The sequence below is a fragment of the Giraffa tippelskirchi genome, chromosome 4 (assembly GCF_054371585.1).
Source record: "Giraffa tippelskirchi isolate mGirTip1 chromosome 4, T2T-mGirTip1v1.2.pri, whole genome shotgun sequence".
NCBI classification, from domain to species: Eukaryota; Metazoa; Chordata; class Mammalia; order Artiodactyla; family Giraffidae; genus Giraffa; species Giraffa tippelskirchi.
In genome coordinates, this window is record NC_137278.1 from 166,058,040 (window position 1) to 166,086,003 (window position 27,964).

At 40.2% G+C, this 27,964-nt stretch overlaps 1 protein-coding gene across 2 annotated transcripts in view; it reads left to right on the forward strand.

The window, feature by feature from the left end:
• LOC145547051 (uncharacterized) overlaps positions 1-24,506 on the forward strand; it is a 33,853-nt gene extending 9,347 nt beyond the window's left edge. For both annotated transcript variants that reach the window (XR_014083505.1, XM_081595676.1), the window contains exon 3: positions 24,407-24,506. The gene's annotated coding sequence lies outside the window, so the exon portion shown is untranslated. The remainder of the gene's footprint in view (positions 1-24,406) is intronic.
• The last annotated feature ends 3,458 nt before the right edge of the window (positions 24,507-27,964 follow it).

A 27,964-nucleotide genomic window follows, 5' to 3' on the forward strand; every position in this document is an offset into this window, starting at 1 on the left:
CACACTAGCAAATATAACAGAAAAGAAGCAGACTGACAGAGAATAAACTAGCGGTTAGCAGTGGGGAGAGGGAAGGTAGAAGGGGCAACATAGGGGTGGGGAGGGTTGAGAGTTACAAATTACTATGTATAAAGTATGTTACAAGGAAAGTAATTGTCCTCCAATTAAAATAAATAAATTATTTTTTTTTGAAAAAGAAATTTAGAAAAAGTAGGTTACAACACAGGAAATATAACCAATATTTCATAATAACCATAACTTTAAAAAATTGTGAATCACTGTATAATACATGCTAGTGGTAAAGAGTCTGTCTGCCATTGCAGGAGATGAGGGTTCAGTCTCTGGGTTGGGAAGATCTCTGGAGTAGGAAATGGCAACCCACTCCAATATTCTTGTCTGGAAAATTCCATGGACAGAGGAGTCTGGTGGGCCACAGCCTATGGGATCACAAAGAGTTGGACACAACTAAACATGAGCATAATTTAAGTAATACTGTACATCAAAAACTGTACTTCAATTAAATAAATAAATAAGAAAAAAGATTGAATTATTGAGAATTTCAGAACAGCTGGCAGCAGAGCATTAAACCAAGCATGGGGCCCATCCAAGCATGAAGTCCCATGGGACTATACCAGCTACACACCCAAGAAGCCGAACTTGATTTCTATTTTCTGTAGGGTGAGTTCAAGCTGTTTTAAATGAAATACTGGACCTTTTATGCATAGCTGGAAGCCTCTTCTTTCCTTTCTCTATCCATTCTCCCACTTGTTTGCCACACAGAAGTTTTTTTTTCTCCTCCAAGGATGAGCTTCTTGTAGTAAACAAGTTTCTCTCACACCATCCTCATTGCCTGAAATATCTGAGATCCTTCACGCATTTTAAGTCTCAGTTCAAAGGCTGCCTCCTCTGTGGGGATTGCCTTGGTCTTCCAGGAAGATTTAAGACCTCTTCTGTGCTTGCCTGAGCTCTGATATACAGCCTGTGGTCATTAGATATTGCATCCCCATTGCCTGTAGGTCTATGTCCCCAAGACTGTAAGCTCTTTGAGGGCAAGAACTACCTCTTTTCTTGTTGGAATCCATGGTGTCCAGCAGAGTGCTTGGCAAATGTTAGGAGCTCACTCAGTAAAACATTTGTAAATTGAATGAAAGAATGACACAGTGCCTGGCATACAGTGGGTATTCACTTATTGATTCATTCCTTCAAAAATAGTTACTGGTTGCCACTGCTTGCTCTGTGCCATGTCTGTCCTTCCTTCAACAAATAGTGAATGTCTATTACATGTCAGGACCTATTCTGGGAACTGGAAACAAACTAGTGAACAAGACAGACCGGCTCCCTTCCTTCTAAAACCTCATATTCCAGTGAGCTCTCAAGAAATGTGATTTCACTTCCTCCCTCTTCCCCAAAGCCTCCTAAGAGGTAACCAAATCAGTCATACATATTTTAAGACTTTCTCTGTTTCCACCTTCTGCTCAGGATTCTCTTTCTCTGCTTCATTGTCAGGTACCAAGAGATGGATGCTTGATCTTTCCAGAGTTGTTTCGTTTTTTTCAACACTGCAGAGATCAATGTGAAATGAACATGAAATCAGCCTTTTGGCCCCTGCACCAGCTCAGGCCATCTCACTAAGTTATTCCAGAGATAATTCCCCCTAGTTCAAGAAGATCACTCACTGCTGACTACTGTTTTTAATCTTTTCCCCTCCCCTAATTGTTTCTATCTCACAAACTAGAGATATATGGGACTTCCTTGGTGGGCCAGTGGTTAAGAGTCTGTGCTTCCACTGCAGGGGGCATGGGTTCTATCCCTGTTCAGGGAGCCAAGATCCTGCATGCTGCACAGCCAAAATAAACAAATTAGAGGTGTTTCCTTGTAACACATATTGTTCTGGTAATCAAAACTGTGTGTGTCTCATTTGCTGTGCGATTGGCTCCAGAGCTGAGCTCAGGCTAATGAGCAAGAGAACAGAACTGTTTGGAGGCTTGAGTTCTGGGTGACACAGATCTATTTTCCATCTTCCTTTCACTTCTCTGTGACCTTCTGCCCTCATGTAATTTCTAAGTGTTCTTTAGGAAAGAGGAATGTCACAAAGCCTCTGTATTAAAGAACTTTGACCTATACAGAACTGATTTTTCCCTGATGTTCTCCCAGCTGAGATAAAATGTTTCACACTTAATCATGGCTAAAAAAACAAATATTTTGGGAAGTTGGACCCGTCTCACTTTCAGGAGTTATTTATGACTTATAGAATTATAGAAATGTTTAAGAGATGAAGTCTCATTTGGGGCATACTGTGGACCCAATTATGCACTCCCCCATTCATATGGGCTTCTAAGATGGCTCAGTGGTAAAGAATCTGCCTGCAATGCAGGAGACATGGGTTTGATCCCTGGGTCAGGAAGATCCCCTGGAGAAGAAAATGGCAACCTACTTCAATATTCTTGCCTGGAAAATCCCATGGACAGAAGAGCCTGGTGGGCTACAGTCTGTAGGGGGTCACAAAAAAAGTCAGACATGATTTAGCAAGTAAACTACAACAACTCATTTATATGTTGAAGCCCTGACCCTCAATGTGATGGTATTTGGAGATGGGGCCTTTGGGAGGTAATTAGACTTGGATCAGATGGGGTGGGGCCCTTGTGATGGGGTTAGTGGCTTTACAAGAAGAAGAAAGAGAGGTCATTTCCTCCCCACCATGTGAGGACACAGTGAGAAGACGATTGTCTGCAAGTTAGGAAGAGGGTTCTCACCAGGAATTGGCTAGCACTTTGATCTTGGACTTCTTAGTCTGCAGAGGTCATAATTTCCATACACATCTGTTAAATGCTAGTCACTGTCAAATAGTTTGGGTCCCTCCAGGGCCTGTTAGAGTCCAGACTGACCACATCAACTGCCTCAGTCTCTCGCTACACTTTTTGCATTTAAATGATGACCCTAGCTGAGCTCTGATACGTTGGAAGTGGCAGTGGGTTGACTCTTTGCAACCTTATGAATGGCAGCATGCCAGGCTTCTATATCCTTCACTATCTCTTGGAATTTGCTCAAATTCATGTCCATTGAGTCAGTGATGCCATCCAACGATCTCATCCTCTGTCAACCCCTTCTCTTCCTGCCTTCAATCTTTTCCAGCATCAGGGTCTTTTCCAATGAGTCAGTTCTTCCTATCAGGTGGCCAAAGTATTGGAGCTTCAGCCCTTCAGCATCAGTCCTTCCAATGAATATTCAGGGTTGATTTCAATTAGGATTGACTGATTTGATCTCTTTGTTGTCTAAGGGACTCTCAAGAGTCTTCTCTAGCACCACAGTTCGAAAACATCAATTTTTCAGCACTCAGCCTTCTTTATGGCTTTCTCTCACATCCATACATGACTACTGGAAAAACCATACCTTCGACTATATGGACCTTTGTAGGCAAAGTGATGTGTTTGCTTTTTAAAACACTGTCTAGGTTAATGTATGAATATAATAACAAAAACAAAGGTTAAAGTCATAGAAACAGATCTAGCGTGGAGTGAAAATTATCCTTTCCAGGTTACAGTGGTTTACTGCATTGTTCTTGGAGGAGAGGAGTTTGAAACCATCATGTTTTTCAAACACCATGGAAAGTGAAGGCAGGAGCTATGAATGATGGTCAACCAGAAAAATGTAAATTTGTTGCAGCATTTCATGAAGTTGATCACTTTAAGAACTACTCTCTGTCCTTACACCTTGGCTCCAGCCTTTCTAAGAAAGCACACTTTCTGGAAGGCAACAGGTTCTCTTGAGCCTTGGCACTTGCACCTCCCTTTCTCAGGAGTATTCGCCCCCTTTCTTGCCAGATGTCCCTCCTGCCCCATTGACTTGGACACTCACTGACCCGAAGATGGCTTCTGACTGTATCTACCTCCATAAAGGTGGATGGCACCCGGCGCTATAAAGATCTGTTTACAGCTGAGTCTCCTACCTGACGCCACCATCCTGGAGGGTTCTTCCTTTCCTGGTGTGACCCAGTCCCTGCTTAGCAAAGCCACTGCATGTTTAGTCCCTCAATACACATTTCTTGAATGAATGAGCGTTTATGCCTTAGATGATGAAGGGAACATGATCACTGTTGTCTGAAAAAAAAATATATAAAGCACAACATGAGAGTTGTGAGTTAAGCTCTTTTGGGGCAAAATGAGAACTATACCCCAGGGGGTGACAAATTCTCAGATAGCTCTGAGGAACTGCTTCAAAGAAGAGGAAGGAAGGTCAGTGTTACAGACGGTTTTAGTGGAGAGGGGGGTACGTGCAGTAAGACACACATTTTGGCAGAGGGTTGTTGCTAGTCATGAGGAGCAGATGTCACTGTTAATGATTTTAGTGCTTTTGTAGATATGACAAGATGCGAGAATTCGAGCTCATAAAACCTCCTCCTGAAAATATTTAACTCTGAAAGCCTGTTCTGCCAGTTTTTCCCAAAGCACAGGGTACTTTATTCCTAATCTCCACCCTGAACTCCTTTCAGCATGTTTGGGGCATTATCATTGTGGTCAGGGTAGCAAAACGTATAAATCACTTTTTTTTTTCCATGAATGCCTTTCTTGTGAATATGAGTTTCAGGTCCTTGATGCTCTAAATCTTTAGATATGAAGCTGATTTGGTAGCTTTGCGTGCCTGTGTCATTCTGACTTCAGATTTCATTTTCATAGCTCTGCTTGTGCTGTGAATCCCACACTCACCTCCCACTACCCCCACCAATTGACTCGCCAAAAGGTGAGTTCCTCTGGGCTCTGGCTTTCTCTAGAGAGGTCAGCAGAGGGATTCCTTTCTTAGTGTTTAGTTTTCTGGATCTCTCCCTGGAGGGTATCTGGTTACCTGGCCAATAGCAGAATTTCACTCCTGGAGTTCTTGGCATTTGCAGCATTGGCAGTCAATGGATTTGCAAGTAAAGCTCTCTGATGGGTAGACAGAGGAAGGGTCTCTCCTGAGACCCTCCTGTAGTAAGTGTCCATTGAATACATGGGCTTAGAGGGAAAACCCCCCTGCTTTGGTTACCAGCCAGCTGTTTACTTAGCTTCTTGATGTACAGCTTCCTCACTGATAAGGAGAAGATAATAAAAGTCCTGACATCATAAGCTTTTTTATAATAATTAAATAAAATCATGCACATAAAGTATAACATCAAATCTGGCCTACACTAACCAGTCAATAACAAAAGTTAATTGATGCCCCTAATGCATGTGTGTGTGTAATTGATGACATAATAAATTTAATTTTCTAGTCTAGAGAATCCAGATATGATTCATCTAAACCTCTGGGGGAAGGTTTTGGGATATGAAATATTACAAAATATACCAACAAGGAAGCAACAAAATGCAATACAATATCAAGATTAAGTTCAGCAGTAACAGAGACCTCAGATAACTGTGGTTTCTACAACACAGAAATTTCTCTCTTACATAAAAGCCCAGAATTGGCAGTCTAGGGTCAGGATGGCACTTTGTGAGGTCCTCAGAGATCTAGGCTGTCTCTGATCCCCTCCCACCTCTAGCTTTATTGAAGTATAATTGACAAAAGTATATATATTTAAAGTGTACAACTTGATGCTTTAATACATGTGTACATTGTGAAATGAGTACCACAATCAAGTCAATGAACACATTCATCATGTTACATGCTGCTGCTGCTAAGTCGCTTCAGTCGTGTCCAACTCTGTGTGACCCCATAGACGGCAGCCCACCAGGCTCCCTGGTTCCCGGGATTCTCCAGGCAAGAGTACTGGAGTGGGTTGCCATTTCCTTCTCCAATGCACGGAAGTGAAAAGTGAAAGTGAGGTCGCTCAGTCATGTCCGACTCTCAGTGACCCCATGGACAGCAGCCTACCAGGCTCCTCCATCCATGGGATTTTCCAGGCAAGAGTACTGGAGTGGGTTGCCATTTCATGTTACATAGTTACTTTTTTTTTTTATGAAAATGCTTGAGATCTATTTTCTTAGCCTATTTCAAGTACACAGTACATTATTATTAGCTATAGTCACCATGACGTACATGTTCCTCAGAACATATTTATCTTATGACTAAGTTTATACCCTTGGATCAACATCTCCCCATTTTCCAAATCATCAGCCCTTGACAACCACCTTTCAACTATGTTTTTATGGTTTGACTTTTTTTTTTTAATTCCACATATGAATGAAACATACCATATTTGTCCTTGTCTGGCTTATTTTACTTAATGTAAAGCCCTCCAGGTTCATCCATGTTGTCACAAATGGCAGGATTTCATTCTTTTTTAAGGGAATAATGTATATTTATCTATTTCTTTATCCATTCATCCATCCACAAACACTTCGGTTGTTCCTCTCTCTGTCTTGATGCTTCATTATACATCGACCGCTTGAGTCACTTCATGACCCAAGAGGGCTGCTCAACTCCATCCATCAAATTTAATTCAAGGCAGGAGGAAGTAAAAACAGGAAAGAACAGATGGTACAAACTTGCCTTCCTTTTAGGAGGATTCCTGAAAGCTGTCACATGACACTTCTGCTTAGAACCCTTTGGCCAGAACTGAGTCACATGGCCTTACCCAACAGCAAAGGAGGCTGAGAAATTCAACCTTTATTCTGTATTGCCATATGCCCAACCAAAAATCAGTGATTCTATTATAATGGAGGAAATGGAAAGTGAAGATTGTAAACAATCTCTGCCATAAAAACCCATCCTTCTCCTCATGATATTCATCATAATCAAGGATCTTAAGTGAGGTCCCTAAAACTTTACTGCATTTTTTCAATAAATTCAATACTAAGCCCTAGCATTATGCTTGGCACTGATATACATGCCATAAATCTAGGCACTGAGGGTACAAAGATAAATAAGGAACAGTTCCTCCCCAAATAAAAATAGTACAATGTTTTATGTGTACCAGCGGTGGTTACAAAGTGTTACTGGATATGGAGAAAGGAATGATTAAACTTTCTGGGGAAGAGGGTTATGGGGGATGGCCTGAGGAGGCCTCATGGAAAATAATTTTTGTTTGAGACCTTCATAGATAAAGAGAACTTTCTTAGAAATGAGCAGAATTGAGCCCAAAGCCTATTGCTGGGAACATTCTCCACTATAGGAGAGGGATGCTTGGCTTAAGTAAGTGGATTCAAGCAAAGAGTTAGAGAGAAATAGAATGGAGAGGGAGAAAAAAAGAATGTAAAGCAATGATCATGTTTTACTTTCAGTGATGAAACTTGGCTGGACCACTTATGGTCTTAACCTAATTTTTTTCCCTTGAAATATCGAGTACTTTTCACAAAGAGCTAATTTACCATACTGTATATGGGGCAGCGCAGAGGAACTAAAGAGCCTCTTGATGAAAGTGAAAGAGGAGAGTGAAAAAGCTGGCTTAAAACTCAACGTTCAAAAAACAAAGATCATGGCAACCGGTCCCATCACTTCATGGCAAATAGATGGGGAAACAATGGAAACAGTGACAGACTTTATTTCCTTGGGCTCCAAAATCACTGCAGATGGTGACTGCAGCCGTGAAATTAAAAGACACTTTCTCCTTGGAAGAAAGGCTATGACCAACGTAGACGGCATATTAAACAGCAGAGACATTACTTTAATGACAAAGGTCCATCTAGTCAGAACTATGGTTTTTCCAGTAGTCATGTATGGACGTGAGAGTTAGATTATAAAGAAAGCTGAGCGCCGAAGAATTGATGCTTTTGAACTCTGGTGTTGGAGAAGACTCTTGAGAGTCCCTTGGACAGCAAAGAGATCAAACCAGTCAATCCTAAAGAAATCAGTCCTGAATATTCATTGGAAGAACTGATGCTGAAGCTGAAACTTGAATACTTTGGCTACCTGATGTGAAGAACTGACTCCTTGGAAAAGACCCTCATACAGGGAAGGATTGAAGATAGGAGGAGAAGGGGTTGACAGAGGATGAGATGGACTTGATGGACATGAGTTTGAGCAAGCTCTGGGAGTTGGTGATGGACAGGGAAGCCTGGCATGCTGCAGGCCATGGGGTCGCAAAGAGTCGGACACGACTGAGCGACTGAACTGAACTGATACAGGGCAGAAAGATTCTTTTTAGAAACAGATTAACAGTACTAAATGTCAGACTTAGCTGAAGTTTATATGATATGAAATTTCTGCTAAAATATAGAAAATAATCTCATTGAGAAAGTAATCAAAGCTCTGGGGGAAAAGCTTCAGTGATGGCAATAAAATCAATCTCAGTTTATGATTACAAATGGAGAAATGAATTTATAAAGTTAACGAGCTTTCCCAAATCATGGGGCTTTATTATGGAAGAAACTCAGATTTTCTCATTCCTGGCAATGTCGGGTTCCCTCAGTTACTAAGCCTCTTTTGAATGTGGATGTGGAATTTTCTATATTGAATACAAGTGATGATAAATTGAAATAATAATGGAGTACAGTTCAGGCAAATAAACATGGAACTGGGTGTACATTGAGGATCTGGTCTCAGGCACATCTCTGTACCATCGAGAACTTGAACTTTCTGTGTACTGTACCAGACCCAAGGACATTGCCAGCCATATTCAGAACATCACTTGCCAGCTACAACCTTATGGTCTCAAGGTGTCTCCTTTTATCTATGCAACCATTTTGGATCACAACCAATCCTTACTTAACAACACCTTTACTTCTTGCCAGATCCAACTATTGTTCAGTTGCTCAACTGTGTCGGACTCTTTGCGACCCCATGGACTGCAGCACGCCAGGCTTCCCTGTCCGTCACTATCTCCCGGAGTTTGCTCAAACTCATATCCATTGAGTTAATGATGTCATCCAACCATCCAATCCTCGTGGTCTCCTTCTCCTCCTGCCTTCAATCTTTCCCAGCATAAGGGTCTTTTCTAATGAGTCGGTTCTTCCCATCAGGTGGCCAAAGTATCGGAGCTTCAGCTTCAGCATCATTCCTTCCAATGAATATTCAGGGTTGATTTCATTTAGGATTGACCAGTTTGATCTCCTTGCAGATCCAACTATAACTCTTGATAAATAACTCATGTAACCAATTGTAAGCTTGAGATTTTGCCTATATAGGTCTGCTCCATTTTTTAGTCTGGCAGAAAGCAATTCAAATGCCTCTTGAATCTGCATCTCGTGGGCTACAGTCCCAACAAACCCCACATAAACATCTTTTTATTTCAATCAGGTCTCTGTTTTTCAAATTCTGTTTAACACATGTAATGTTTCAAATTTCAATTTGTTTTCTGTTCTGTTCCCGCATGCATACATTCTAACATAAACTCACATGTACAATCTGAAAATACCTATAGTTGATTGTGAAAAATGTCTTGATAAAACTTTATCATGCATCTGGAAAAAAAAATTAAGCACTGTAGTCTGTGATGCTACAAAACTGTCACTGTAAACATAGAAGACATAACATGTCAAAACTGGTTTCAAGATAATCTGAAGAACTTCTTTCTAAAAGAGCACAGAAGGACTTCAGTTCATCAGAATCTGGGGAAGAAAAAGTACTCAGCCATCTGAGGCACTGCTAAGTGTGACATAAACCTTCCTGCAGTTGGGGTGGGAGACTTTGAGAAGTCTGGAGTCTATTCAAGAGAAAGATACAAAGTCTGTATGCAAAATATGCTGCTTTCAGCAGAAAAAAACCAAGGATGAAGCAAAATAAAAGTAGCAATTGTGTTAGACTCTTTTGTTTCATGATAGGGAGGGATTTTCAGTGCTAATCAACTTAAATGGCCCATTTTGAAATAATTTCACTATGTAATTTTGAGGAAATGCAATAAAAGTTTCCCAAACAATAAATATCACTATTAATTTATAAAACTTCTTGTTGCCAACTGGATTTGTATTCAAGATGGTCTTATTTTCTTTCTCTATGTTTTAAGTTACTTTTAATTAGCTTCTGGTTTTGCAGTTTTTCGAGAAGGATTACCATTTCCTAAGTCAGATACAATTTTGCTCTCATTTTTTTTTTTTTTACTTTCCTGTCTTGGGAACTTTCGTGATTTGTTTTCATTTTTGGCCACTCCGGATGGCATGTAGAATGTTAGTTCCCTGACCAGGGATCAAACTCATGCCCTCTGCTGTGGAAGTGCAGAGTCTTAATTACTGGACTGCCAGGGAAGTCCGAGGATTTTTGTTTTTGACTCTTAAGAACCCACTAACCTCTTGGCCAGGGTCTTCTTCTAGCTGAGCCACACCTAGGTTTCCAGCACAAGATGTTGCAAGGTGGTAGACTCAGTTAGCCAGAGGGACTCTGTGCTAGTAAGCATGCGAACCTTGAGTTTGAATACTAACCCTGCCACTTTCTAGCTGTATGACTTGAGACAGGTTGTTTAACCTCTCTGTGTCTCAGTTGCCTACATCATAAGTTGCTGCGAGGATTGAGTGCCCAGTGCATAATGAGTGCTCAAAGAAATGTTACTTAATATCATTATTGTGTTCCCAACAATATATTTATGTTTGAGGCAAATGCTTCTTTTTTTTAAAATTAATTTATTTATTTTGATTGGAGGCTAATTACTTTACAATATTGTAGTGGTTTTTGCCATACGTTGACATGAATCAGCCATGGGTGTACGTGTGTTCCCCATCCTGAACCCCTTTCCCATCTCCCTCCCCACCCCGTCCCTCAGGGTCATCCCAGTGCACCAGCCCTGAGCACCCTGTCTCATGCATCAAACCTGGACTGGCGATCTGTTTCACATATGATAATATACATGCTTCAGTGCTATTCTCTCAAATCATCCCATCCTTGCCTTCTCCCACAGAGTCCAAAAGACTGTTCTATACATCTGTATCTCTTTTGCTGTCTCTCATATAGGGTCATGATTACCATCTTTCTAAATTCCATATATATGCGTTGGTGATGGACAGGGAGGCCTGGCATGCTGCGATTCATGGGGTCGCAAAGAGTCGGACATGACTGAGTGACTGAACTGAACTGAACTGATACTGTATTGGTGTTCTTCTTTCTGACTTACTTCACTATGTATAATAGGCTCCAGTTTCATCCACCTCATTAAAACTGATTCAAATGCATTCTTTTTAATGGCTGAGTAATATTCCATTGTGTATATGTACCACAGCTTTCTTATCCATTCATCTGCTGATGGACATCTAGGTGAAGCAAATGCTTCTTTAACATTTTCTTTAATATAATGTGTCCTGAAGTGGAGAATCCAGTTATTGAAGTCAAAAGATCTTGGTTCAAAGCCCAACATTGCCATGTTCTAAATGTGTGACCTTGGCAAAGCATACAACTCTCATGGGCCTCAGTTTTCTCAACACAAAATGTAAAGAGAGATGGATACCCCTTGATGCAAAACTCCTATACATTCCAGCTCCTCCCTTCGCCTCTTCAGAGCAATTTCTCAGAGCTATCTGAAACATTGTCTCCCAGGCAGCAGTCCTCATTTTGCCCCAAATAAAGCTTAACTTGCAACTCTCACATTGTGCAAACTTTTTTCAATATGTATCTGCACAATATTATCCCAAGGTATTAATTTTTTCAGACAGAGTTATTTGTCAGGGATTCTCCCACACACACCACATATTTGTCATGCAGATGAGCAGTGAATTTAATGTTTCCAGGCTTCCCAGGTGGTGCTAGTGGTAAAGAACCTGCCTGCCAATGCAGAAGACATAAGAAATATGCATTTGATCTCTGGGTTGGGAAGATCCTCTGGAGGAGGGCATGGCAACCCACTCCAGTATTCTTGCCTGAAGAATCCCATGGACAGAGGAGCCTATGATCATGGGCTATGATCCATGGGGTCACAAAGATTAGGGTACAACTTAGCAGGCATGGCTTAGGGATCTCTTTGGGAAGCTAGAGGACGCCCAGGAGGCTCTCCACATACTGAGGTGCACACAGGCCAGACAGAGTTTGGGCACTACCTCAGGGGCTGGCTGATGATTTTGTAGCCTAATCATGGGCTGTAAGAGTAAGCCACAGACTGGGGAGTTGTACCACTAAGATTACCTCTGGTGGTGCAGTGGTAAAGAATCTACCTGTAGGAGATGCAAAAGACGCAGTTCGATCCCTGGGTGGGAAGATCCCCTGGAGTAGGAAGTGGCAACCCATTCCAGTATTCTTGCCTGGAAAATTCCATGGACAGAGGAGCCTGGTGGACTAAACAGTCCATGGCTTTGCAAAGAGTTAGATACTACTGAACATGCACACATGCAACAGAATTCCAGAAGTCAGGAAAGGAACTTAGTGGCAGCTACCTGTTTGAGAATCAACACTGGCAAAGATAAGTATCAATCACGTGGGAACTTTGCTTTCTACAAGCAGTGACATAGGGGAATGAAAAGCATTAAAAGTGTGAAGCAGATCATCTAACTCCCCAGTTCAAGCTCTCCAATGTTTCCTCATCAAATTACTGTAAAATCTAAAGTCTTTTCCATGGTTTGCGAGGTTCTACCTAATCTGGTCCCTGTCTACCTACGCTCCCTGACCCCCACCCCGACTTGCTTCACTCCAAGAATGCTGCCCTTTCATCTGTTTTCAAAGACATCAAGTTGGTTCTTTTATCTTCTGATTGGGGCTCTCTTACTCAGATGTTGTCATTAAGACTTTTCTTGTGACTCAGGTCTCAGCCCTGATGTCATTGCTGGCTGAATCTAAAATTGTCCCTTAGGCCCTCTCCATCATTTATGTTTATAACATCCTGGGAACTTATCACTGTCTCAGTTTTCTTATTTGTTATATGTCTATCGTCAATTTCAAGCCCAAAGGGTATAATTCCCCTGAAAGGGGAGGGATCTTTTCTGCCTTGTTTCCTGCTGTATCCTCAAGTAGGGAGCAGAGCACCTAGTACATAGTTGGTGCTCAATAAAGTTGTCAATTTAATATGGGGATAAGCAAATGAATGAGTGAGGATGGTAGCAGAGAAGCCTGCCCTCTTCTCCATTTTAATTTCATGTAATTAACAGAAGGACGGTTTTTGGGAATGGGGGAATTAACACAAAGAAAATCTGAGATGAGGTTCAACATCAAAGTGATGTAGTATATTGAGGACCACGGGATCTGGAGTCAGACTTGCCAAGTTCAGTTCCCACCCTTCTGCTCTGTGACTTGTGGTAGGTTCTCTAACTCTCTGAAAAAAAAAAAGAGTGTGATAGTAAAAATACTTCTTATTATTTGAGTATTAAATGAGATAATGCATATAAAGCTCTTTAAATAATGACAGGCCTGTAATAAATCATTGTGTTGTTGTTTGGTAAAACTTCAAGTCTCTGATTCCCTAGCCTCCTCCCTCCCCCACTTCATGTCAGCTTTCCCAAATGCTGAGCATTGCCTCATGTGACTGGAGCCTGCCCTCCCAGGAGTTCCCAGTCCTCCCCATGCCACTCCCATGTGCTAAGGAAATTTCCATCTCCAGGTCCCTGGGGTTTAACTTCAATTCCATTCCTTTCTTTCTTACTAGAGAAAGCACTTTGGAAAACAAAGTGAAAACCCAGTTATTAGAAGGATAACAGGAATCTTCTCAAATTTAAAAAGCCATAAGTGTAAATCATTAGAAAACTCCATCATCTCTCAAATGACACTAGATAAATGAGACTGGGAACCACTGGCCTTCATGGCATACTGAGCAAGAAAAGGATTGAAAATGAAATGGAGAAGAAAGCCTCCTTGAGCAGTAACTCCTGTGGTCCCAAATTATAGTTGATGATATTACCTACCATCAGGTCCCAGGGAAGAATCTTTCCTGAAATGCATCCAGGAAGTTACACCGTCTATCAAGAGTAATGGAATTGGATCCCTGCCCCTCCACAGGGGAGCAGTTGATTGAAAATGGTATGTAAGTTAATGCTTGAAAAAGTCCATTAGCAGAGATTACATCCTGCCAGAACTGTGCACATGGAACATCAGCAGAATAAACGCCTTCAGACTCCTACTTGGTAGTGGGTGATACTAAAGCCGTTAGGTGTTATAGGTGTCTGAAGAGCTCTGGCACCTTAATCCTTTATTTCTCAACACAGAAAGGAATTCAGCGAGAGGCAAAGTGATAGATAAGAAGTGATTTATTAGAATAAGATGCTTGTAAGGTTCACAAGCTGGCAGGGAAGCATTGTACTCGCTGCCCTGGGTACTCAGTGGGTTATGTTTTTATAATTAGAGAAAGAAGGGGGGGAGCTGATCTTCTTTGTCTTTCTTGAGTAGACATCATGTTTCCATCATCAGTTCCTCCCCCAGGTAGGGCAGGGAAGTTTACTTGTCCCTCCTTATACGGTCAGGCCAGGAATGTCATAATACTTTGGAGAAATATTTTTGGGTGTCAGTACAATGAGGTTCTTTCATTTTGAAAAGTCACCTTCCCATAAATGACTGTTTTGTGTGTGTGTGTGTGTGTGTGTGTGTGTGTGTGTGTGTGTGTGTGTGTGTGTGTGTGTGTGTGTGTGTGTATGCACAGAACCTGTTTCGGAAGTCATTAACTTGATGATTTCATTGGGTAGTTTGTAGGCCTTATTTTCTACTATTGTTTTATTGTTTGGGGGGGCATGGTACAAAGAACATGTCTCAGGGACCAAAGGACATGCTTTGCGGTTACTAATTCACTGAGCTCCCTAGGCAGGATGTAAGTTTCATGCCACCAATGTTCTATTGTTTTGGGGCATGTCTCCTATTTCTGTTGCATGGCTTTGTTGCTAAGCAAGTTAGCTTGATTTCATCATTAGGCAAGCCTGTCTGACTTTGATGCAAAATGACTTGTTTTGCTTTATCAGTCAAGCAAGCTCACATTATTTCAGAATTTTCCCATTATTTTCTTGAGTGATCATTAGTCTTACTGTGGTCTCCCAAATTCACCTAAAGTTCTCTCTCTATCAACAATTCTCTAAGGGTTTATAAGCTAAATATTTGATCATCCTGTCCTGTCCTTATCAATACCATTATTTTTAACTGAATAGTAAACTGCATGTAATTCTCCTTCTATATTGTGTTCCATTACACTCTTCATTTGTGGTCTTTGTAGAATCCTGAAAAGAAGTACTCCTAAGGACTAGTTATGGATCTGAAGACTAGTTATATATCTGAGCTGGGTTACATGACTGTCTTAGAGTTTCTTCCCAAACCAAACCATTAGGCAAGGATTTGAATGTTACGTTGCTTATTGGCAAGTACAAGGAACATTGTTAGGAGAGTGGACAAGTGCTACAGGGAAAGGATAAAGCCAGTAAAGAGGGTGTTATGAAACCAGTGGCCTCAGTGGGCAACTGAAATGTAATACCATAGGGAAATTCTGGGAAACAATGTGAAACACATATCTCAGAATAATCTTACCTGAGGGACAAGGGCTTGGGGTAGATTGAGCAGGAGGGTCATTGGAGTGAGGCAAAGCTGCAATAATTTCCTGGTGCTTCCAGCCTGCTGCAAACACATGTGATAGAAAGTGCCTTACAGGTTTCCAAAAAGAGCCCTTTAGGTCCCAAGATGCCCATGCTCAGAGCTCCATCAGCTGGAGCACGCTGAGTTGGTGAGGGCTATAAGGGGGATACTGGTAGTAGCTGCATCATTAAACACTGTAGTCAGTGTAATCTAATCTGAACATGACTAGCTGGAAGATCCCTGGCAAAATGTTAACCTTCTTTCGCCTCAGTATTTGAGCCTAAAGATTAATTCCAGCCTTATCAAGTCGCTGTGAGCATTAATACAGAAAAAGTATGTCAAGTAAATCCTGGCACACAGTAACTCTTCAACAAATTTTACATATATATGAAGTCCTTGGGTCCTGAGACCAGGCCAACTGCTCTCTTACTGAATGTAGCTTTAACAGGGCTTACTTTTTTTTTTTTTAACCATGCTTACTTTGATCTGGGAATGTAACATATTACCAACTACAGCAGGAGAGAAAAGGCCCATTTGTATGTCAGATAATCACTCCACTATTAAGTATATATTATACAAACAGGATCTAGATTGTTATGCCCAGAGGTTTAAACAATTTTTGAAGAAGTAACACAAGAGAACTTCTGGGGCGCAGTAGGTGGCTTCGTGGCTCTCTCTGCCCTCAGTCTGTGGTTTAGTCCCAAATGCAAGCCCCAGATCAACCCTTTTACCTAGTGGATATGTGACTCCCTCCCCTTGGCAGTAGACATGAGGAAACAGGGGGTGTTGTCAGTTTCCAAGGGAACCATTCATCTCAAGATGCCTAAGAGGCCTCCATGTTCTTTTCTCAGTTTGTGGCCATGGTCACTCCATTTGTAAATAATGAAATGTGCTCCTAAACATTATTTCTTTTATGGAAAGAAGAATGCTGTCAAAAGAGAAAAATCTTCTTGGTTTTGCAAAACTCTAAAAGGAGCCCAATAGAAACTGTTGATTTACCTGCATGCTTATTTTTCAAATTGGAGAAATAAATACCTTTTTAGAAATTACCTTTCATACAAAAGATACTTATTGACATTTTATGGGTTTAAAAAAATCTTTCTTTACTGTATCATTGACAGTCTGAGAAAAGACCTGTTGTATTTAAAGTTATTTTTGTATTAAAAAAGAACTGTAAATAGCTGCATTCAGTTGGTTCTTAAATATCAGGGTGTGAATTTGATTTGGATTTTAAAGCTATTAGTCTCCCAGTCAACGTAATTGAAGACCTTCTTTGCAAGAGTACAAATTGAAAGGAGGCAAAATATTTAATAAAAATAGATGGTTATCGAGTTTTCAAGAGAATGTCAATTTTAACAATCGTTCTTTTTAAATAATTTTTTTTTTGATGTGGATCATTTTTAAAGTCTATTGAATTTGCTATAGTATTGCTTCTGTTGTTTATGTTTTGGTTTTTTGGCCACAAGACACGGGATCCAACCCACACCCCCTGCATTGGGAGGTGAAGTCTTAACCACTGCACTGCCAGGGAAGTCCCCTAACAATTATTCTTGAGAAAAGATTTGCAGTACTTTCTGGGTATTTTTAAACAATGGATCAAGATTTGCTTTCTGGTTTTATGTAAAAGCAGTTTGAGCAAGAACCAAAAAAATGTAACTGATTCCATTTTCACCATCTCTTCTTATCTTTTTTCTTTTATGGCTTGACTGCAGAGAAGAACATCTTGGAAGATTACCAGTTCAATGCCTCTTCTTTTCGCATTCATTAGTAGTACCATTTTGTTCATAGACTGATTTCTTTCAAGGCTGGAATCAGAGTTGATGCTTTTTACATGCTAATTTCTGCTCATTTAGATTTCTTTTTTTTGGTTTCTCATAATAAATTTTCGCCTGTCTTTAATTTCAGCCTTTTTACTTAGCCACCCAATTACTCAAACTACATAATATATATAATGTCCAAAATTTCATATCCTATTCTCTTTAGAGAAATGACCAGAAACTCCAAAAGTTAATGGTTTTCACTTACAAACTCACTTAAGCCCTGCTAAAGTGGAACTGAGATTTCTTAATTGCTTCTCTGTTTGGCAGAGCTTTGATTTTTAATCCTTGTCTGTATGGTTCCAAAGTTCATGCATTTTATTTTATATCAAACACCTCTTTGTTTGGTGCAAAACTAAAAAAAGTACTTTTTATCTGTTTTGATACTCATACAATGAATGTTGCTGGCACATCAGGACCAAGGAATGGGAAATTCACAACAAACAGCCAGCAAGTAATTACCTCTAAAGTGCTTGAAACTGGTTGGGAGAAATGTTCATAATCTTAACAAAACTTTTCACTCACCTCCTTTACCTCATCTCGTCATTTTTGCGTTCCCCAAGACAGATATTTAAGATTTAAAAAACATTCTTCATTCATTGCGTTTACTTTTGTATTTACTTTCATTACCACCATTGAAACATCTTGTTCCTGCAATTTTTCCTGCAAATAGATAAAACTGAACAACATCAAGGCATAAATAAGCCTCTGGGGGTTGATCTGGGAGCCCTACCCTTTGGAAATTGTTTCTGTGAGAAAACAGGTACCAATTCTAAACAAACAAATTAGAACACAATCCCTTTGTACATTGGACATGCTGATTTGTACCAGGTTAAAAATGGATTGGAAGTAGGATGGATTGAATTCTAAACGTTGACTTTGCCTCTGCCTGGGTTTGTCATCTTGAGCAAATTCCAAACCTTTCTAAACCTCTATTTCCTTTTTTCTAATATGGGGGAAATAATAGTACCTACTACAAAGGGTTGCTATGAGATATAAGTGATATATGTAAAGCACCTTTTAAAAGCTAAACAAATTTAGCTATTATGATCATGTTCTTAAGGCACCCTTTAGACCCAGATTACAAAAATTGGAAGCTGGAAAGATCAGGGTTCAGGCCCAAGGTCCTTTCTAGTATGAAATCCAGTGGCTTATTACAGAGAGATTACTGTTACTAGTAAGGATTCCTAGTATAACCCTGGAAAATTTCACAATCTTTTGGGTCTGTAGTTTCTTCTTTAGGATAGATGTAAGTAATAGTAAAACCTACCTCTCCTTTTTTTCCTTTGGTTTTATTGGGCTATAATTGACATGTAACGTTGTGTAAGTTTAAGGTATAGGACTTGATCATTTGATATATGTATATATTATTAAATGACTGACATAATAAGGTTAGTTAACTCCTCCATCACCTCACATAGTTACCTTTTGTGTGTGTGAGTATGTGTGATGATTACATTTAAGATCTACTCTCTTAGGAACTTTCAAGTATATAATACAGTTTTGTTAGCTATCATCACCATGCTGAACATTAGATCCCCAGAACTTATTCATCTTTTAACTGGAGATTTTAACCCTTTCCCCAACATCTCCCCATTTCCCCCACCCTCAGCCCCTGGCAGCCACCATTCTACTGTCTATTTCTATTAGTTCAAAAATCTCCCTATCCTGGGTGTGAAGAAAAGGGAATTCTCTTAAACTCTTGGTGGAAATGTAGATTGATACAGCCACTATGGAGAACGTATGGAGGTTCCTTAAAAAACTAAAAATAGAGCTATCATATGATCCAGCAGTCTCACTACTGGGCATATACCAGGAGAAAACCATAATTCAAAAAGACACACATACCCCATTGTTCACTGCAGCACTGTTTATAGTAGCAGGACATGGAAGCAACCTAAATGTCCATCAACAGAGGAATAGATAAAGAAGATGTGGTACATATATACAATGGAATATTGCTCAGCCATAAAACAGAAAGAAATTGTGCCAGTTGCAGAGATGTGCATGAACCTAGAGTCTGTCCTGTAGAGTGAAGTAAGTCAGAAACAGAAAAACAAATACCAGATATTAATGCATATATGTGAAATATATAAAAAAGGTATAGAAGAACTTATTTGCAAAGCAGAAATAGAGACACAGACATAGAGAACAAATGTATGGATACCAAGGGGGGAAGATGAGGATGGGACTAATTGGGAGCTTGGGATTGACATACATATAGTACCATGAATAAAAGAGATAACTAATAAGAACCGAGTGTACAACATAGTGAAAAGCAAAGGAGAAAAGGAAAGATATTCCCTTCTGAATGCAGAGTTCCAAAGAATAGCAAGGAGAGATAAGAAAGCCTTCCTCAACAATCAGTGCAAAGAAATAGAGGAAAACAACAGATTGGGAAAGACTAGAGATCTCTTCAAGAAAATTAGAGATACCAAAGGAACATTTCATGCAAAGATGGGCTTGATAAAGGACAGAAATGGTATGGACCTAACAGAAGTAGAAGATATTAAGAAGAGGTGGCAAGAATACACAGAAGAACTGTACAAAAAAGATCTTCACGACCCAGATAATCATGATGGTGTGATCACTCACCTAGAGCCAGACATCCTGGAATGTGAAGTCAAGTGGGCCTTAGAAAGCATCACTACGAACAAAGCTAGTGGAGGTGATGGAATTCCAGTTGAGCTATTTCAAATCCTCAAAGGTGATGCTGTGAAAGTGCTGCACTCGATATGCCAGCAAGTCTGGAAAACTCAGCAGTGGCCACAGGACTGGAAGAGGTCAGTCTTCGTTCCAATCCCAAAGAAAGGCAATGCCAAAGAATGCTCAAACTACCGCACAATTGCACTCATCTCACATGCTAGTAAAGTAATGCTCAAAATTCTCCAAGCCAGGCTTCAGCAATACGTGAACCGTGAACTTGCAGATGTTCAAGCTGGTTTTAGAAAAGGCAGAGGAACCAGAGATCAAATTGCCAATATCCGCTGGATCATCGAAAAAGCAAGAGAGTTCCAGAAAAATATCTATTTCTGCTTTATTGACTATGCCAAAGCCTTTGACTGTGTGGATCACAATAAACTGTGGAAAATTCTTCAAGAGATGGGAATACCAGACCATCTGACCTGTCTCTTGAGAAACCTGTATGCAGGTCAGGAAGCAACAGTTAGAACTGGACATGGAACAACAGACTGGTTCCAAATAGGAAAAGGAGTACGTCAAGGCTGTATATTGTCACCCTGCTTATTTAACTTCTATGCAGAGTACATCATGAGAAACGCTGGGCTGGAAGAAACACAAGCTGGAATCAAGATTGCCGGGAGAAATATCAATAACTTCAGATATGCGGATGACACCACCCTTATGGCAGAAAGTGAAGAGGAACTAAAGAGCCTCTTGATGAAGGTGAAAGAGGAGAGTGAAAAACTTGGCTTAAAGCTCAACGTTCAGAAAACTAAGATCATGGCATCTGGTCCCATCACTTCATGGGAAATAGATGGGGAAACAGTGGAAACTGTGTCAGACTTTATTTTTTGGGGCTCCAAAATCACTGCTGATGGTGATTGCAGCCATGAAATTAAAAGACGCTTACTCCTTGGAAGGAAGGTTATGGCCAACCTAGATAGCATATTTAAAAGCAGAGACATTACTTTGCCAACAAAAGTCCATCTAGTCAAGGCTGTCGTTTTTCCAGTGTTCATGTATGGATGTGAGAGTTGGACGGTGAAGAAAGCTGAGCGCCGAAGAATTGATGCTTTTAAACTGTGGTGTTGGAGAAGACTCTTGAAAGTCCCTTGGACTGCAAGGAGATCCAATCAATCCACCCTAAAAGAGATCAATCCTGGGTGTTCATTGGAAGGTCTGATGTTGAAGCTGAAACTCCAATACTTTGGGCACCTCACGCGAAGGGTTGACTCATTGGAAAAGACCCTAATGCTGGGTAGGATTGAGGGCGGGAGGAGAAGGGGACGACAGAGGATGAGATGGTTGGATGGCATCACCGACTCGATGGACATGGGTTTGGGTAGACTCCGGGAGTTGGTGATGGACAGAGAGGCCTGGCGTGCTGCAATTCATGGGGTCGCAAAGAGTCGGACACAACTGAGCAACTGAACTGAACTGTACAACACAGGGGACTCAGTGTGCTGTGGTGACCTAAATGAGAAGAGAGTCCAAAAAAGAAGGTATAAATGTATGTGTATGGCTGATTCATTCTGCTGTACAGCAGAAAGTAACACAATATTGTAAAGCAACTATAATCCAGTAAAAAAGTTTGCCTCTCCTTAACTCGCAGAACTACTGAGAAAATGAAGGAGATGATCTTTGCTTTCAAGGTCTTTGAACTAAACAGTGCCAGGAATAAGGTGTCATAGACTCAGACTTATGCAGATTTAATGTATAGTCCTTATTCTTTGGTGAGTAGAAAGGGGAGAGACCAAAGTACGGGAGGGTGCTGAAGCCACCGGCTGTGGGTCTGTGCTGGGATATTTGAGCTCCTCACATTCCAATATTTTCTCACAACCTTCAGTTGCACTGAAGAACTTGGGAGACAGATTGACTTGAGATCTGATTCTAGCTCTGCCACTTACCAGCTATATGACTTTATGTCACTTGATTGCTTAGGGACAGTATCAGTATTTCCCCCAGTTCAGCTCAGCCACTCAGTCATGTCCAACTCTGTGCGACCTCTGGACTGCAGCATGCCAGGTTTTCCTGTCCATCACCAACTCCCAAAGCTTGCTCAAACTCATGTCCATCGAGTCGGTGATGCCATCCAACCATCTCATCCTCTGTCGTCCCCTTCTCTTCCTGCCTTTAATCTTTCCCAGCATTAGGGTCTTTTCAAATGAGCCAGTTCTTTGCATCAGGTGGCCAAAGTATTGGAGTTTCAGCTTCAGCATCAGTCCTTCCAATGAATATTCATGACTGATTTCCTTTAGGATTGACTGGTTGGATCTCCTTGGAGTCCAAGGGACTCTCAAGAGTCTTCTCCAACACCACAGTTCAAAAGCATCAATTCTTCAGCACTCAGTTTTCTTTATAGTCCAACTCTCACATCTATACACAACTGGAAAAACCATAGCAAAGCCAGTCAAAGAACCATAGCTTTGTCAACAAAGTAACATTTCTGCTTTTTAATATGCTGTGTAGGTTGCTCATAGCTTTTCTTCCAAGGAGCAAGTGTCTTTTAATTTCATGGCTGCTATCACCATCTGCAGTGATCTTGGAGCCCAAGAAAATAAAGTCTGTCACTGTTTCCATTGTTTCTCCATCTATTTGCCATGAAGTGATGGGATCAGATGCCACGATCTTCATTTTTTGAATGTTGAGTTTTAAGCCAGCTTTTTCACTCTCTTCTTTCACATTCATCAAGAGGCTCTTTATTTCCTCTTCACTTTCTGCCTTAATGGTGGTATCATCTGCATATCTGAGGTTATTGATATTTCTCCCGGCAATCTTGATTCCATCTTGTGCTTCATCCAGCTTGGCATTTCGCATGATTTTCTCAGCATATAAGTTAAATAAGCAGGGTGACAATATACAGCCTTGACGTACTCCTTTCCCGATTTGGAACCAGTCTGTTGTTACATGTCCAGTTCTAACTGTTGCTTCTTGACCTGCATACAGATTTCTCAGGAGGCAGGACAGGTGGTCTGGTATTCCCATCTCTTGAAGAATTTTCCACAGTTTGTTGTGGTTTACACAGTCAAGGCTTTGGTATAATCACTAAAGCAGAAGTGTATGTTTTTCTGGAATTCTCTTGCTTTTTCTATGATCCAGCGGATGTTGTCAATTTGATCTCTAGTTCTTCTGCCTTTTCTAAATCCAGCTCGAACATCTGGAAGTTCATGGTTCACGTACTGTTGAAGCCTGGCTTGGAGAATTTTGAGCATTACTTTGCTAGCATGTGAGATGAATGCAATTGTGTGGTAGTTGGAACATTCTTTGGCATTGCCCTTCTTTGGGATTGGAATGAAAGTTAACCTTTTCTAGTCCTGTGGCCATTGCTGAATTTTCCAAATTTGCTGGCATATAGAGTGCACTTTAACAGCATCATCTTTTAGGATTTGAATTCCATCACCTCCACTAGCTTTGTTTGTAGTGATGCTTCCTATGGCCCACTTGACTTCGCATTCCAGGATATCTGCCTCTAGGTGGGTGATCACACCATTGTGATTATCAGGGTCATGAAGATCTTTTTTGTATAGTTCTTCTGTGTATTCTTGCCACTTCTTCTTAATATCTTTGGCTTCTGTTAGGTCCATACCATTTCTGTCCTTTATTGTGCCCATCTTTGCCTATAAGATTCCCTTGGTATCTCTAATTTTCTTAAAGAGATCTCTAGTCTTTCCCATTCTATTGTTTTCCTCTATTTCTTTGCATTGATCACCGAGGAAGGCTTGCTTTTTTTTTTTTCAATTTTTATTTTTTATTTATTTATTTATTTTTTACTTTACAGTATTGTATTGGTTTTGGCATACATTGACATGAATCTGCCATGGGTGTACATGTGTTCCCCTTCCAGAACCCCCCTCCCACCTCCCTTCCCATCCCATCTCTCTGGGTCATCCCAGTGCACCAGCCCCGAGCACCCTATATCATGCATTGAACCCGGACTGGCGATTCGTTTCACATATGATAATTTACATGCTTCAATGCCATTCTCCCATATCATCCCACCCTCGCCCTCTCCCATAAAGTCCAAAAGACTGTTCTATACATCTGTGTCTCTTTTGCTGTCTCACATACAGGGTTATCTTTACCAACTTACTAAATTCCATATGTTAGTATACTGTATTGGTGTTTTTCTTTCGGGCTTACTTCACTCTGTATAATAGGCTCCAGTTTCATCCACCTCATTAGAACTGATTCGAGTGTATATTCTTTTTAATGGCTGAGTAATATTCCATTGTGTATATGTACCACAGCTTTGAGGAAGGCATTCTTATCTTTCCTTGCTATTCTTTGGGACTCTGCATTCAAATGGGTATACTTCCCTCAGAGGGCCATGCTAAAGATGAAACAAGATGTTACACACGGCACACTTTGCATAGTGTCCAATACAGGATCCGTTGTCAAAACACTAGAGATGGGAATGAAGATGGTGATAATGCTGGTGGTGGTTGTGTTGAGAGTAATCATGAGGAGGATGGTGAACGTGATGATACTGATGATGGTAATGAATGTGATAATGATCATGACGCTGGTGCTGGTGGTAATGATGATGATGATTTTGTTGATTTACTGCTTAAAATTGTTTTCTCTTTCATTTTTCGTTTCAGAGTTGCTGTTGTTTGCTGCAGCCACAGGCACTTAAAATACAGACTTGAACTCTCCAAAGATACTCCTTTCTCTATTTTCTAATATAATCTGTTTGAAACTGTTTCCCTGGTCAAATTACCTTGTTGGTTCCATTTCTAACTCCTGTTTTATAAACTACTTGTTAAAACAAAAAGAAATGATACAAGATAGCTATTTCTACATTTTCTTTTTTCATTTAATTTAATGAATTTTCTGCTTGTTTTAAAGAAATAATGATATTGGCAGAGTGCGCAGATTGTCATTTGGATGGATCTTTGTAGTGTTTGACAAGATTTGACAGAGCTTTCAAAAACTGTTAGGTTTATCAAAATTCTATTCGGTACTTTGTCAAGATCCACCATCATTTATTATAAATCAGGGACCTGTCAGATAAAAGTGTTGTCATAGCAGGGGTTGTCCGTCTGTGCTCCTCGGGTCATCTGTGCCTCATTCAAACCAAAGAGGTACAATTTTATATCCAGAAATTCCAGATGAGATTTCATTTGAAAAGATGTTGCACAGCTAAAATATTTGCGGTTTTGTACATGCATGTCTTTCTGTAGACTGAGACAGGAAACATATTTCCAGACAAGAAAAAATTATTAGTCATTTTCAGTAGATCAGAAAGGTAATGGAGGAATAATGAGAAGAGTAAGGAAAAAAGGGAGGTAAATAAAGACAGGCAGATACATAAAGACATACTTGATTAGATAAGTATATTTTAAATTTATTTTTTGTTTGATATAAGATTAACATATCCTTGGGATCTAAGTTCAACAAGCAGCTCCTTGAGGATAGGAACTGGAATTTACACTGAGTTTTGTACATCATTAGTCTCTGCTCTGGCAGAGTTCAGGTATGGCTGGATCCAGAAGCTTAAAAACTGATTGATTACTCACTGGTCTCTTTCTTTTCATCACTCTGCTTTCCTATGTTGATTTCATAATCAGACAGGATTTTGCCAACATCAGTGATGCCTGTTGCTTCCATGGTTCTTCACTAGTGATCCTGGGAGTGTAGAATTAAAGGGTGGAGAAGTATTCTACTTTTTCAGTATTACTAGAAATGGTCCTGAGCATGACCCTCATTAGCCTGACTTGAGTCATGTGTCCATATTTTAGCCAATCACTGTGGTTAGGGGAATGAAGTATTTTCATTGGCCATTTCTGGGTCACGTGTTTATTACTAGAGCTAGAGCCAGGAGGTAAATCCTATATGATGTATGTGGACCTAAGAGCAAGGAAGGAGTGTTAACTGAAAAGAAAATCAGGGTGCTCTTCCCAAGAGGCAAAACAACTGATATATGTTATATCTCTGAGGCTATGGGCTTCCCAGGTGGCTCAGGCATAAAGAAGAATCTGCCTGCTAGTCCAGGAGACGGAGGTTCAATCCCTGGGTCAAGAATATACCCTGGAGAAGGGAAATGGCAACCCATTCCAGTATTCTTGCTTGGGAAATACCATGGACAAAGGAAACTGGTGGGCTACAGTCCACGGGGTCACAAAAAAGTGGACACGACTTAGTGACTAAACAATAGGAACAGTATTCTTGAAGCTACCTCTGCCCTTTCTCCTCTGGTTTGCTCCTAAAACTCTCCAAAGGAAATATTCACTCTCCAAAGGAAACATTATGAAAAAAGAGTTAAAATACCAGCTTTTGAATAAGACATTCTGTGTTTAAATTTTGTTACTGCCACTTACTAACTTGGTATGTTGCTGGACAATGACCTAACCTCTTTGAACTTCATTAGTCGCTGAGATTAAATGAGATAAGACTAAAGCAACACTGAGATGTTTGGACCTAGTAAGAACTCAATCAATGTTATATTTCACAGAAACTCTGTTAACCTCATCCACCTGCTTAAACTTCTCTCTGTTCTCAAAACACACAGATAGACACCTAGAACACATCTACGGCTTGCTGATTATCTGGACACTTCTATTCCCACCTTTTCAGTTGCAATTGTTCCCAAACATGTATATCCCACTTGTGCTTCTTATTATAGTAACATAATTATTACTAAACCAATGTCCTAGAAGTGCAAAAAGAGAGGTACTTCTGTGAAATGTCTTTTGAATGCTTTATGAATTTTCTGGAAGGATTTGATAAAAGTGAATTACTAAAAAGAATTACTATGAAATTAAAGATGAGCAAAACTCGTGTAAAAGATTGGGGAAAGTAGTAAAGTTCAAGAAGGATTCTGCTCACCAAATAGTTTACAAGTGTGGTTTAGTGAAGAAACATGATATAGAACTCTAATCTCAGACCTTTACTCAAGTAAAAATTGTGGCTATAGTATATCAGTCGACTGGTGACTGTATACACAATTATGTGTTTTAAATTCAAATAATGCCCAAGGTATCCATGAACTATGTTTATGATTCCATGCTTTAGATATTTTCCTAACTGACTAAACAATAACCAGTCTTAATTGCTTTATATAGATAGAAAATGGTATCTCCTATGTTATTATTATTACTATTATCACTACAACTCATTGTCAACATTTTTAAACCTCCCATTCACTTCTCAACCATTTACAATCTGGCATCTACATCTGTCACTCTCCTTGATCTTTTATCTAAGAAATATGTGACCTCAATTCTTTGCTTATTCTTTAAATGTTGCAGTTTCTCAGAATTTTGCCTCCTCTGAAATATTCAGACTCCAGGGGACTATTTCCAAATGCCTCATGAAGCTGAAGAACTAGAAAATCTAATCAGTCTATTTGGGATCCACTTTTCAACATTATCAGTACCACCACTGACAGTCCACCTGGGTCACAGAGTCCTTATTGTAGGACACCTCTGTTGTCCAAAGTACCTGTACAGGCTTCTTTCATGGTCTCCAACATTCCAGGTCCCAGACTCACATCCACATACTCTGTCTCCATTCCTGCATCAGGACCACTATGACTGGGGGTTCTGGACCAAAGGACCACTTTGCCACATGCTGGGACCAACTTCCTAGACCTCGCTATTGAGTGTCTCCCCTTCCATCTAGAGAGTTCCTCCTTGGGCCTTTGCTGTCCTTCTCTCTCAATGGGATTCCAGCGGCACATTCTCAGTGTCCTAGAGAGTTTTGTAGAGAAAATTATCAAAGTCCTTAAGATGAACTCGAAGAGTACCATTTGTCTTCAGTGAAAAACGAGGTGTTTTCTGGCACATCATTCTGGATTATCTATTGGATGGGGCCCTATGCCTTTTGCTGTCTTAAAGGGATTTTATAACTATTGTTTTGAGACAGCTAATAGCAAAGTCAACACTTTTCCGTGGATAAAAGCAAATTCTCTTCACTATAAGGACAGTTGTTTCCCACTCTTCAACCAAAGAAACCAGTTTTGCACCTATTTCTAAATTTATTTTAGCACTCATGATTGACCTACGTAAGTGTGGCACTGTGGATTCTCCATTGAATTGATTGTAACTGCTTATGGCTACTTCATTAATTAATGAGTTAAACAAAGTCTTTGATAAGTGTTCAACTTGCATTTGTATAAGAGTCATGATTGGGCTTCCCAGGTGGTTCAATGATAAAGA